The sequence below is a fragment of the Canis aureus genome, chromosome X (assembly GCF_053574225.1).
Source record: "Canis aureus isolate CA01 chromosome X, VMU_Caureus_v.1.0, whole genome shotgun sequence".
NCBI classification, from domain to species: Eukaryota; Metazoa; Chordata; class Mammalia; order Carnivora; family Canidae; genus Canis; species Canis aureus.
In genome coordinates, this window is record NC_135649.1 from 8,971,765 (window position 1) to 8,981,321 (window position 9,557).

The window sequence follows — 9,557 nt, forward strand, 5'->3', positions numbered from 1 at the left end:
CTGAGTGACCACAAGGAGATTTAAAAAGATGAAGAGACTTCCTTGAGCAGAAGTGAACCCTGGAAGAACTTTCTCTTGTCTGGTTCCCCATAGTCCTCTTCATTCTCCTTAAGCAGTTGAGGTTTAGTCACATCTGTAATTCTATAAGTTGTTGAATGGTAAGTGGTCATTATCTAGGGTTATAGGACAGTCTTGGGTACAGTACAGTGATGTGGGTGGAGCATAAGCTTCATTTTAGGGTTAAATGAGGGCTTAAAGTGGTTCACTATCATGAGCTGGGTGGTAGGCATTGCAGAACCCAAAAAGGTACTCATCATGTGCAGTATGTGTGACGTATGACTTTCTGGGTGGAGTAATGGTCATTGAATATAGCTCATTTTACAGCCTTGAGGCCAGATAGTATAGAGAGGCATGTGCCTTTGACCTGTCTCTCTCACAGCTCAGAAGTTGTTGGTATGTGGTGTGTTCAATTTCACGTTTCCTCAAGGTGATTTCATTGGTTCATCCTAACAATGTGAGCATCTACAAATAGTAGGTAAAGTTACTTCCTAATAGAGAAAGAGAACACAGAAAAGTGTTCTCTCTTGGTCCTCACAATCATCCAGGTATAGGTAGATCAGTTGACTGAATCCCCAGTTAGAAAGGTTTAGGAGTTTGAAGGCAGTAATGGTACTGTCCTAAGGATAAGGGCAAACCTTTGGTGATTCCATCATGGTTTGATGGGGAGAGCAATGAAGGTCTATTTGACAGAGTGGGAAGCTCTAGGCATGTTTTCTACCATGGAACCACACTATATACAGTGTCCTGTATAGAAAGGTCCAATTACTTAGAGTGAACATCATTGGTGCCTATCCAGGGAAACTAATGCCCAACAAAGACAGTGTTTGTGCTGGCCTTCAGATAGGTAATGGGGATAGAAAAACTTACATTATTGGGCTGTCTGCCTCAAACCCAGGAGGTTGCTTTGAAGCTCCTTGATCTAGGGTATCTCCAAATGATTTAGACAACCATTCCTAACAAGAAAGCCAAGTAAAGCTTAGGGAAGGTGAATACTTTCCTAATAGAAGAAGAAGGACAGGAGCTGTTAGGTTCTTTCAGGCCCCTGATAATCATGTGCTTTAACAAAAAACTGGTTAGGGGATTGACAATGAATGAGGCTTTTATGCTGGACAGAAGTGGTTCTGTAATGTTTAATATTATGGAAAATATTAAGCAGTCACCAGGATGAGAGAGGGCCAGAGATGAAAGGTGTGCATTTAAGAAGTTCAAGGGTGAATGATCTGATCCTCAGGCTTGAGGTATGATGTATGCAGAGCCTACCTAGAAAGATGCTGATCACTTAGCCTATATGTAGTTGGTGCCTTTCCAGGTAGAGTTATGCTCTAAAGGAACGACATTTCTGATGGCCCTGTGATCTGTGATGAGGATGGAGCTGCAGAGGGGCTTGTGCTGTCAGACCGTTAACTCAGGAGGTCTGTGGCATTCCTCCTGTGTCTCTTCTCAGGTGTCTTCATAATGTCATTAGTCCATTCCTTAAGATGTAAACACAAGCAGGTTACAGAAGATGAAGTTTCTTTTTAAGATCAGAGGAGACCAGAGACATAGGATTTTTTTTTCTGGTCCTCCTGTACATCCAGGTAAACATAGAGTATTTGATCAGAGTCTCAGGAAAGAAAAATAGAAGTTAGGTTGGAGTATATTTGCATTATTATCTAGAAGTATAGAAGAATCTTATGTAGAGGTATCATGACATGGTGGGGAGAGAAGAAAGCTACAATCAACAATGCAAGGGGGCTGGGCAGGTTGCATCCATTGAGCTCTACTGTGTGCATTGCCTTGCTCAGATAGATTCTCATTGCATAGAGGCATTGTAATGAGCACCTGTCTGGGTAGAGTAGCGCTCAAGATGAACAACATTCAGTGTGTTTGTTGTTGGTGATTGGTTTTGAGGTGGAAGTGAGCATGAATTGCCTGCTTGCAACCTTGGATGGGCCTCTTTGGCCACCAGGTTCTGATCTCAAGCATCTTAAGGGTGATTCTAATTTCCCAATTGCTAATGTTGTGTGCACCTTAATTTCAGTGATGGGAATGCTATTTTCCAGTAAAAGGAGGGGACATCGGAAACAGCTTGTTCACTGTGGGTCCTCCTAATGATCCAGATAAACACAGAGCACATATGGGCCTACTCACAGTGGGAAGGATGCACATTGGAGGGCATCGGGTTGGCATTTTGTAGGCTCTTGAAGAATCTTGAGCAGAATAATTGTAACATTTTTAGTTGATAGATGTAAGATACATTTAAAGATGAGCAAGGGACTGGATAGATCCTGTATGTTGAGTTCTCTAGAGTGTACTGACTTACCCGTAAGGTGCTAGTCACTTAGACTCTATTTTATTTATTTTTTTTAAGATTTTATTTCTTTATTCATGAGAGACCCACACACACACAGAGGGAGAGTCAGAGGGAGAATCAGGCTCCCCACAAGGAGCCTGACGCAGGACTTGATCCCGGGCTCCGGGATCAGGACCTGGGCCGAAGGCAGATGCTCAACCGCCAAGCCATCCAGGCATCCCACTTAGACTCTATTTTAATGATAGTTTCTGCGAATAATGCTCAATGAGAAAATATGTTGTGGTGACCTCAGACCAGCTATGGCAATAAGGTGAATGTAAACTTAAGCTACCTGGCTTGAATCTTGGAAGGCCATGTCAGCCACCTTTGATCTCAGGCATCCACAAGATGACATCAGTGATTCATTTTCTAAGGAAGTGTGAACACTTTTATTATTTTATTTTTTAGTTTTTTAAAGATTTTATTTATTTATTCATGAGAGACCGAGAGAGGCAGAGACATAGAAGGAGAAGGAGAAACAGGCTCCTCACAGGGAGCCTGATGCAGGACTTGATCCCCGGACTGGGATCACACCCTGAGCTGAAGGCAGACGCTCAACTGCTAAGCCACCCAGGCATCGCTAGGTGAATGCTTTTATTTATTTATTTTTTTAAATGGAAATTTATTTATTTATTTTAAGATTTTATTTATTCATAGACACAGAACAGAGAGAGGCAGAGACACAGGCAGAGGGAGAAACAGGCTCCACGCTGGGAGCCCAATGTGGGACTTGATCCCGGGTCTCCAGGATCACACCCCAGGCTGCAGGCGACGCCAAACCGCTGCGCCACCGGGGCTGCCAAGGTGAATGCTTTTAGAAGACAAGATGAAGACTGTGGTTCTTTCTCTTCATATAAGTAAACATGGAGGAGGTACAGGTATTTTCTTTGAGAATAGGATGTAAATTGGAGTGTAGTGGTTTAACATTGCTTAGAATAATGGAAAAATCCTTGGTGCAGTTATCCTGATGTGAGGGAAGAGAGAGGAAAGGTACACTTGAGTGTGTGAGTGGAACTTGGCCATTATTATATGTTGAAGCCATAGTGTATGCATTCCCCTACCCAGAAAGTTGCTGATCTCTTATATATGTAATAGATGTCTCTTTGTATAGAGAAATGTTTGTAAATAATGTTTATCAATGGTCTTTGGAACACTATTCAGGGTGGAAATGGATATGTGTTTGAGCTGTCTGCTTTGAACTCAGAAGGGCTCTAGAAATCACTTGGATCTTAGGCCTCTTCAGGTTAAGTCGAGTGGTATATTTCCAGTAATGTTTATATGGGTAGATTATATTATGGGACTATGTTTTATAATAGAGTAGCTTACAGAAACACTTTATTCTCTCTCTGGTACTCATGATCCAACCAGGTAGAGGTATAGCAGGTGAAGGATTTTGTACTGCAGAAGTTTGCAAATTGTAACAGGAGATCATCTCATTTGGTGCTGTGGAAAATCGTTGATAGCGACTCAATGTGGTAGATAGTGTTGAAACTACGTTTCTTTATAGTTCAGGGGGAATGGGAAATTACTTCATTTTGAAGGCATGCTGTGTACAGTGCAATGTCAGAAAACTGTTGATCACATCAACTACGTGTCATTGTTATTTCTGTGTCATACAATAATGCTCAAGAACAATGTTTCTGGTGGTGTTTGTACATTTGAAGGAGGTTGAAGTTGTCAGTGCTTCTGAATTGCCTACCTTGAACTCAAGAGGATCCTGGTAGTAACAGACATTTCACCATCGTTCAGATGTTTTTCATGGTCCATTACTAACAATGTGGCCACCTACAGAGTGGGAAAGATAGAGGCAGTTCATATTAGAAGAATAGAACACAAACATTATTTTTCTTCTTTGGATCCTCAAAAACATGCAGGCGTAGAAGTATACAGTAGGTGAAAACATTCAAAGTGTTGGCGCTTTGCAAGGAGGAGAGCAGGGATTGATTGTTATCTAGGTTGACCAAATCATCTTTGTTTCATTCTTCGTTATGTGATGGGGGAAAACGATGAAAGCAAATTTTTTTTTGAAAGCAATATTTAAGAGTATAGGGGCTATAGGGATGTGTCCTCACCTTAAAGCCATGGCCATGTGCACTGTGCTGATTATGATTAGAAAAGTGTTGATCACTTAGACTCTATGTAATTGGGGTTTCTCTGTGTTGCATAATACTCAACAAGAACAATGTTTATGATGTCTTTCTATTAATGAGGGTGGGATCTAGTTTCCTGTGTCAGTTTCCTGCCTTGCATTTAGGAACATGCAGCTACCAGTATCTTATGCATCCCCAAAATGATCTTAGTAGTATGTTTCTAGTAAATGTGTATAATTAAGGAAGGTGTACATAAGTTTTCGTAGTAGAAGCTTCTCCTTGGATCCTCAGATGCATGTTGGTAAATGTAGAGTAGAAGAGAGATTCCTACTTACGGAGTTTTGAAAGGTGAAGGGCAGGAAGTCTTTTATAAGGTTATGGAAAAATATTTATTCTTCGTAATGTGTCGGGGAGAGATTTTAAAAACTACATTTTATTTTTTTATTTTATTTTTTGAGAGAGAGTACATGCATGTGAAGGAGGGGGACAGAGGGAGAAGGAGGGAGAGAGACAGAATCTATTAGTGAGCTCTATGCTTGACAGGAGGCTTGACCCAGAGCTTGATCTCAGCGACCCCAAGATCATGACCTGAGCTGAAATGAGGTGTCAGAAACTCAATCAACTGAGGCATTCAGGCACCCCTATAATCTACATTTTAGAACTTGAGGGGCCCTCGCTAAGTTTCTACTTGGAGGCATTTTGTGTGCAGAGCATATCCAGAACTGTATAGGTGACTACTTAATAAGACATGTCTAGGTGAGTCCCTCTCAAATAAAAACATTTGTGATGGCCTTCAGAGCAGGGATGGGGATGCATGTGTCTTCTGTTGCCTTGAATACAGGACGGCCTTGGCAGGTACCAGGGCCTGATCTCCAGCATCCCTAAGATGATTTCTTTGGTTCATTCCTAACAGGGTGAATATGCAGAGATTGGAGAATATGACATACTTCATTACAGAAGAAGATAATACAAGAACAATCTGTTCTTTGGATCTCTGAAATCATTCGGGTAAAATTACATCAGGTTTTTGACTTTTGATGCCAGTGAGGAGGCTGGTTGGTACTGTCTAGGTTTATGGAAGAAGCGTGGCCACAGACAACATGATTAGTGGGGTTAGAAGATAAATGGTACATGTTGAATATGTCAGGTGGGCTGGGTAAGGCATGCCTTGGGCTACGTTACAAGCAGTTCCTGGCCCAGAATGGTGCTGATCACATATACTAACTGTGACTGTGCCTCCCTGGGTGGCATAATGTGACCACAACAGCTTATGTGGCGATCTTATGGATGATGGGGTGGAGAGGTGCATGTGTCTTTACCAGAGGATGTCTGCAGACACCTGGCTCAATATCTCAGATTTCCAGAAGATGATTTCAGTGGTTTCTTTCTTTCTTTTTTTTTTTTAAGTGGGCTCCCCGGCTAGTATAAAGCCCAACGCTGGGCGCCATCCCACAACCCTGAGATCAAGACCTGAGCTGAGATCAGGAGTAATACACTTACCCTACTGAGCCACCCAGGTGCCCCACGTGGTGCATTTCTAACAACCTGAAAACCTACAGGTTATAGAATATGAAGATAGTACGTAAGAGAAGAGACCACTGGAACAAAAGTGACTTCATAATAGAAGAGAACCCTAGAACAATCTTGTTTTCCTTGGGTCTTTCTAATCTTCCAGGTATAGACACAGAGGCTGAAGGGGTCATCATGGAGGTAATGATGTATATTGAAGGGTACTGAGTCACATGGTCTACATTTAATGTCAATATATTGGGAGCAGTGAATTATGACAGGGTTTGGGGAAAATGAAAACTGTATTTGAGTAGAAAGGATATTGGGAAGCTCCTCTTACCTAGAATCAGTCTTTGTGTAGTGCCTTGCCCAGAAAGGTCCTGATCACTTAGACTGTGCCTTAGTGTAATGGCTTTCTACTATAGCAGTGCTCCAAAAGAACAATGTTCGTGTTGTCCTTTAGACTGGTGATGACGATGGATACATGTAGGTCATTAATTGTATTCCTGAAACACATGAGGCCTTGGGTAGTGACTCTGGTCTGCTCTCCAGCATTTCCAACAGGATTTTGGTGGTACATTCCTTACAGTGTGAGCACCAAGACTTTAAAAAGACTAAGGGACTTCCTTATGGTGAGATGAAAACTGGAAATACTTTATTTTGTCTGGTTCCTAATTATCTTCCACATATACTTTAGAGTTCAGGTGTACTCCCATTAGGAAATCTTATGGGAGGATAAGTTGCAGAACAGTAAATGGCACTTACATAAGTTCATGGAAAAATCTTGGCTAAAATAAAATGATGTGGTGGTGAGAGAGTGAAAGTTTCATTTTGTGGTAAAAGGGGACTTGAGCAGGCCCTTGTACCTCAGTCATGCTGTATGCAGTATAACCCCAAGAAAAGTAGGAGTCACCTAGGTTAAGTGTAATGTGTAACGATCTACATAGACTAAAGCACAAACATAACAGTGTCTGGTAAATCAGAACATAATCAGATATAGATGGCTGTGCCCTTGAACCATCTGTCTTATAACATGGAAGGCATTGGGAAGACTTGTGACAGATCAAGAGTTCCCTCAGGATGATTTCCTTGGTTTGCTCCAAAGAATGAACTTGCACAGATTAGGAAAAAAAATTGAATATATTTCCCAGCAAAGGAATGGAACACAGAAAGCAGCTTCTACTCCATGGGTCCTCACAATTGTACAAGTGGCAATGGTGGAGAAGCCAGGGGGATCACCCCGAGGGAGGTTTGCACGTTCCATGGCAATAGTTTAACATTTTGTCCACTTACAGGAGCATGTTTGGTTCAGTCTTCCTGCTCTGGTGGGGAAACAAAGCTACATTTTTGAGTTTGAAAGGGACTTGGCAAGATCTCTCAGGTGAGCCAACCTCTGTGAGGTACCCTACCTACCTAGAAAGGTGCTCAGCATTTAGACATTTTAGTAGCATCTGTCCCCAAAGAATAATGCTCAACGAGGACATGGTTGTAGTGGCCTTCAGAATGATAATGTGTATAGACACTCTTGTGTTCCTGTGCTCTCTTGCCTTGAACTCAAGAGGGGCCCTGATTGGCACCTGCGTCTCAGATATCCTCAACTTTATTTGATAGATAGATTCCTAACAGTGTAAATATTTAGAAGATAGGGAAGATGATGATCTTTCCTAAGAGAACAAACTATAGGAACTCTCTTGTTCTCTTCGTCCACATAATCACCTGTGTGATCCTAAGCGAGTGAGGTGATCCACACCATGGAGAGGTTTGTGTATTTCAGGGAAGTGAGCTGGCATTCCTTAAATGTCATCAAAAACTGTTGAATCAAAGTCACAGTGAAGTGGTGTTGAGACTGTGGAAAGCCACTTTAGATAGTTGAATGTTGACGGGGCCAGTCATCTCCATTGATTACAGTCTGCATCGGCTGGCCTAGAAGTGAGCTGATAACACACTCTGTGTGCAGTCACTGCCTTTCTGGGGGAGCAATGCTCCACAAGCACAACGTTCTTGATGGGCTTGGGACCAGGGAGGATGGCGGACGTGCTGTTTGCTGGTGCCCTCTGCTTGGAACTAAGGAGGGAGTGCCCTGGGAGGCATGTGGATCTCAGCCACCCTCAAGGTGATTTCTGTGTTTCATTGCAATCCGTGGGAACACCTCAGTGCAGAGAAGAGAATACTTGTGTGATGAGACCAAGATTCTGCTCCAGTGGTCCTCCAATTCATTGAGGTCCACCCAGGGTGGTGCAGGGGCTACTCCCTGAGGGGGGCAGTATGAAGCTGGGGACAGTGGATGCGCATTTTATAATTTTATGAAAATGTTGTTAGTCAATTCCTCATGATGTGTTCTGCAGGGAGAAGAAAACTTCCTTTCTCACTTTGAGGGGGACTGCTCCCCTTGGCCCCCGTGAGCCGTGCCCAACAAACACCGAGAAGAAGCTTCTTGTCTCTGGCCCTCCTCCTCCTCCACACAAATGCAGAGAAGGTGAGGGCCTTTCCCTGAGAGCAGGGTACGGCCTGAGACAGTGTGCTGGGATCATGACCAATGGTGCCAAGCTCTCGAGTGTAGCCCTCGCGGTTAGATGGAGGGAGAGCAGAATGCCCGGAAGGGGGGCATTTGGCTGGTTGTCTTTGTCGATGCCTATCTTGTAAGGTCTGCCTGTGTGGGCAGAGGAATGCTCCCTAGTCCCAGCACGTGCTAGCCTGCTGGCCCATGATAGGGCTGGAGGCACATGCGATGCTAGCTGCCCGCCTTGTGCCCAGGAGGCCGTTGTCTGCTACCTGGTTCTGACCCTAGGGACCGTCAAGATCATTTCACGTGTCCATTTTAACCCTGTGCTTTCCTTCAGCTTGGAAAAGATGAGATACTCCCTTACAGAAGAAGAAACACAGGAAGAAGCTTTTTTCTCACGGGCTCTTCATCATCACCAAGGTAAATGTGGAGCAAATGAGGTGCTCCTTATTGAGGAAAGTACAGCTGTGAGAGATCTTGGGTCGGGCCTGTGCAGGTTATGGACAAATCTGTGATAGAATCCTAAGGATACAATGGGTGGAAACATGAAGGCTGTATTTTGAGAACAGGCATTCTGGGGTGATCCTCCACCTTGAGGCCATGCTGGTTCCATGCTCTCCCCTGAAGGTGCCGATCACTTTGGCTCTGATACCAGGGCCTGTGTCGGTAGAATAACAATGAAGAGAAAACTCTTTCTGATGGCCTTCGGACCCAGGCTGGGGATGGAGAAGCATGGGTGTGTGATCTCCCTGCCATGAAGCAAGGGGGGCACAGGCACCGATCTGGAATGTAGGCCTCCTGTACTGTGTTGATTGCAGCGGCCCAGTGTTACCATGGGAACACCTACAGCTTAGACACGGTGCAGGTACTTCCTTATAGAAGAAAACACGGGAACGGGCTTTTCTCTCTGTTTTGATCACCATCTGGGTAAATACTGAGACCATGAGAAGTTCCCCAGTGAATGGATGATTACTTGTGGGTGCGTGGATCAGAATTTTCTCGGTTTATGGTACATCACAGGCAGAGTCCTCATGATGTGGTGAGTGGAGAGATGAAGATTCAT

General features: G+C 43.6%; 1 long non-coding RNA gene across 1 annotated transcript; it reads right to left on the bottom strand.

Moving 5' to 3' along the window:
- Positions 1-3,000: 3,000 nt before the first annotated feature.
- LOC144308351 (uncharacterized) lies at positions 3,001-6,074 on the bottom strand. Its single transcript, XR_013374829.1, has 3 exons — positions 5,983-6,074; positions 4,092-4,177; positions 3,001-3,356 (listed from the first exon to the last, which is right to left on the bottom strand). It is a non-coding gene; the product is annotated as an uncharacterized LOC144308351 (long non-coding RNA).
- Positions 6,075-9,557: the final 3,483 nt, after the last annotated feature.